This window comes from Lactuca sativa, chromosome 7 (genome assembly GCF_002870075.4).
Source record: "Lactuca sativa cultivar Salinas chromosome 7, Lsat_Salinas_v11, whole genome shotgun sequence".
NCBI classification, from domain to species: Eukaryota; Viridiplantae; Streptophyta; class Magnoliopsida; order Asterales; family Asteraceae; genus Lactuca; species Lactuca sativa.
In genome coordinates, this window is record NC_056629.2 from 151,451,602 (window position 1) to 151,456,330 (window position 4,729).

Sequence of the window (4,729 nt, forward strand, 5' to 3'; positions counted from 1 at the left end):
CCATTTCACACGTAGCACACAAATGTTCTCGATCAAACTTGAGCAATGGGAGACCCCGAACATGACCTCCTGTGACAAGCTTGTTGATGTCCTTGAAGTTGAGATGTGAGAGCCTTCGGTGCCACAACCAGCTTTCGTCAGAATGAGCTTTGGATAATTGGCATATAGCTGGATTTCCTTTGATTGGTTTGAGATTGAGAGGAAACATTTCGCCTTTGCGTTCTGATTTGACAATTACCCTTTTTGATTTCTTCTCTATGATTTCTGAACCTTCATCATCAAATTAAACTTTGAGACCGGTACCTCCTACCAGTTGAGATACACTGATGAGATTATGCTGTAGGGCTTCAACGTACGCCACCTTTCTTATTGTGAAGTCTCCATTGGTTATCATCCTATAACCCTTTATCGTTCCATATGAGTTGTTCCCGAACATGACATTCCCACCATTCTGAAGAGATCAAAATTCCCTTAGCTCTTCCTTCCTCCCTGTCATGTGACGTGAGCAGCCACTGTCAATGTACCATTCTTCGTCGAACTTCTCGTCACTTATAACCTGCAAAAATTAAACAGATTTAGGAACCCAAAGTTTCTTGGGTCCACGTGAGCCTTTCACAGGAACAGGAATAGTAAGAGAAACATCAATAAGATATGTTCTTTTTATTAATGTTGTTTCATCTTTTCTTTTAATGGTAAACACTTTGATTTTGTTAGGATTAGCAACAGTGGGTTTGGTTTCAGGTTTTGGTGTTTGGGTTTTAGACTGCTTTCGGTTTTCCTGGACAAAGGAAATCTTCGATTTTCCTTTCAGGTTCGTTGATGATTTAGAATTTTGTGCACGAATAGAATTGGGTTTCGAAGAGAATTGAGAACTAGAAGAATTAGAATGGGAATTTCTTCTGACTTGCGGTTCGATATGACCCTTTTGTTTTTGGTCATTGGAGGGACCGAACCTGGACGATCGGTAGCTATTGCTTTCGGGACCGAACCTGTCCTTTTGGTTGCTGTTTGAACCGAACCTGTCCTTTCGGTTGTTGTTGTTCTCTGAACTGAACCTGTCCTTTCGGTTGTGTTCCTCATGCGGCCTGAAATCCTTTTTCTCTTGCTTTGAATGCTTATTGTGATAGGAGAAATGGGGGTTTTAAGATCGCCAAAACTTCTTTCGCTCTGAGAGATTCTTTTTGTATCTCAGGTTTCTTTGCTGCTTTTGATCTTTCACTTGTTTCGGCTGTTTGTGGATGTTAGCCTTTTGCTTCTGCTTCTTGTCAGCCGTTTCATTTTTCACAGATGATGTTTCGCTTGTGGAAGTGACTTCTTCTATAGGAACTTCTTTTGTACCACTAGTGCTTGGCACGTCGAAGTTGGCAGGCTTGTTCAGTGGCTCTGGTACATATCTGCCTTTGGTTTTCCAGGACGTCCGCTCTGACAGACCAACAATTTTGTCGGCATTATCTATAGGAGTAGACCAAAAGAACTCATCATAGCCATCTGCGTTATCTTCGTTCACTATGGCAGTGAGTTCGGCTGTTTGATGCTCGGTTACTCCTGTGACCTTATACACCTGATTTGGTGTTGTTCTCACCTTTTGGTACACAACAACCTTTTCTTCAAGAATCGGGGACTTATTTTGGGACAAACGAGTGAATTCCACAGAATTTTCAGAAATAAGATTTTTGTGGTTTTCGGGTTCGCTCTTGACAAACTCAGAACAGTCGACTACATCTTCTACATAAATTTCACTCATATCATCGTCCTCATTAAGTTCAGATGCGTTTTCAACATCAATTTTATTTTCTGAACTTAAATTGGCACTCAGCGAGTCAAATTTTTGTATAGTTTTAGTCCTTAGTTTCAGCTTATCGTTTTCATCCAAAAGGTTTTTCAGCATGTCCTTATGGTCCTTGGACTTTATGAAAGATTCTATTTTGTCCAGACCATACATGTAAGTGGGATTCACATCATCAGACGATACAACACTTTCGCAATTATATGCTTCAACATCGATTTCATCCTCCTTAAACTCAAGGAACGGTAAAATCGTGCGATGTATTTTCTGCCCTATTTCACAATTCAGATGTAGTTGAGTGATGTTAGCATAAAGTCATTTAGCAATCAAACAAAAAACATTTCTCTGTTTTAAAAGTTTTAAATTGTCTCTTTGTAAATAAATGGTTTCATCCTTAGACTATATCAGCTCCGACTCTTTTTGCTCTATCCATATCCTTTGCTCCTCGCTCTTGGAAGACACCCTGCTTATTTGGTCAGTTAGGTTAGAATTGGTGACCCGTGTTTGAGTTAAACAACTATCCAGATTTGAGATTCTTGAATTTAAGCTATTTAATTCATTTTCATATGATTTCTGTGGGACTTTGAATGAAATAAAGAGAGATTGTACCTTCTTGATCAATTCATCAAGCTCATTGATCTGCACACTAAGAGGTTTTGCTGTGAAGCATAAGTCCTCTCGCTCCTTGGTGTCCTCGTTTCCACCATCAGTATTGTATCCCCTCATGTGAGATACATCAGTCACCATCAAACACTTTCCGCCGCTTTCACCACCTCTTGCCACAAACGCCTTTCCATGTGAAGGCTTTCTCACCTCATCATCTTCTGAGTCGGTTGACCACACCTGCATGCCACCGAACTCGTCATCCTCTGCCGAACCCTGTACAATAAGAGCATTCATAGAAGGGTTAGTAGCAGCTTTCTTCCTCTTGATCTCTTCCAGCTTTTTCATCAAGACAGCCTCTTCATCTTTTTCCTCATCTTTCTCTGCCATTTTCTTCAGAACACAATCTTTAGCATAATGGTTCTTTCCTCCACAGTAATAGCAGCTAAAGCTAGAATCTCCTTCAACTTTCGCCTCTTTCTTTGGTTCTTCTGTCTTCGGCTCCTCCCTTACCTTTTCAGAACTATAGCTCCCCTGCCAATTTCTGTTTTTATTGGTAGGAAACCTCTTCTTAATCAACCTCTTGGGATTGGATACCATCGTAGCATAATCTTCTGACGTATGATCATAGTCCTCTAAGTTCAAATCTTCATCTTTCACTGCATTCTTGCCTTTTGATAGGAGGGCCAAGGACCCCAAACTTGAGACCACATTCTTTTCTTGCATGACAATCTTTTCTTGGGATTTCAGAATTCCGACCAGCTTTGCCAATGAATATGACTTGAACTGCTCATGAGCTTTAACTGTAGAGACGACAACTCTCCATTCAGATCTTAGGCCATTCAAAAAGGTGACCTTCTGTTCAATCAACTTCCTTTCTATATCATGTTTGATCATCTTGCTAAGAAGATGATTGAAGCGATCAAACGTCTGAGTGATAGTTTCATCAGAATTCTGCTTAAATTCACCAAACTCAGACAAAAGCAAGGTCTGAATGGAATGCTCTAAATCTTCATCTATGGAATACAGCTCTCGCAACCTATCCCAGATTTCTTAAGCGGTACTGCAGGAACTCACCAACCTAAACGTGTCAGATTGAAGAGCGAATCGGATCAGTCTCAATGCTTTGATGTTGCACTGAAACTTCTCCTTTTCGTCTTGAGCAATGTCTTTAACATCTTTTAACATATCATTATATTCTTTCTGAGTTTTAATGATCTTGGATGTTCCTGAGTGAGCAAATGGTCCAGACACAATGGCTTCCCAAATAAGATACCCATTATCTTCAGATCCGATGACATAGTCTTCAAAATGATGAGCCCAAACTTCGTAATCCTGGGTGTATAGAATAGGAATCTTCGTCGTTAATCCAATACTGTTTGAGATGTTGATAGGATTAGATTGAGAATCGTCCATGCTTGATCGTTTAACCTGTTTGAAAGATCATACTTGTAATATGTAATATTAGGGCAAACGAATAAATAAAGAGATACGTCAATTATGGAGTGACGGCTCAATAAATATCAGTTAACGAGGAATAACGTTAATCACTTCTTTCACAGAAGAGATGTGTATGAATTACACAGCCTCCTGCTCTGATACCAATCGATGAGTTCGAAAACTCTTTGATCGATTAGATCTTTGTAACAGGTAAATAAATAAAACAGAAACAGTAATGTAAAAAACACAAGTATGGATTTGAATGTGTCGAATGATTTGATTAACTCAATCCTCAATAGAGCTCAATGAAGAACTTCCGCTGTAGAGGATTCTAGGGTTACAAAAGATAAGAACTTGTACGCTATCAAATCTCTATCAAATTTTTACGTTAAGAATGCATGCAAGCATCTATATATAATAAACCCTAAACAAAACTCACTGATGGACAGGCCCATACCGGAGACAAAACATGGACTAGCTAACGAGCCCAAAAGACGCAACACTAAACTGGGCCAAACATTTCCAAAATGACATTGTTCAAAATATAACTTCATAAAATAACTTCCACACGATGCAGCATGCTCTATGATGATGAATCTTTATATCCACTTACTAATTATTTCCTGAAAAAGCATGTAAAACGAGCGTCAACTATGAAAATAGTTGGTGAGTTCCCAAGTTTATAAAATCAAGAGTATAAGACTTTTCATAAATACAAGTACATTGCTTAAATGAGAAACCAAATTCATTGCTATAATGAGAAACAAAGTTTATTGCTATAATTGATAAACGAGTTTATTGCCATAATAAATAACAAGTTTGAATGTGTATGAGCGAACAATGAGTTCTCAACCAAACCTATGAGTGAAGCCCTATCAAGATCTATGCTTATCGTTCCAT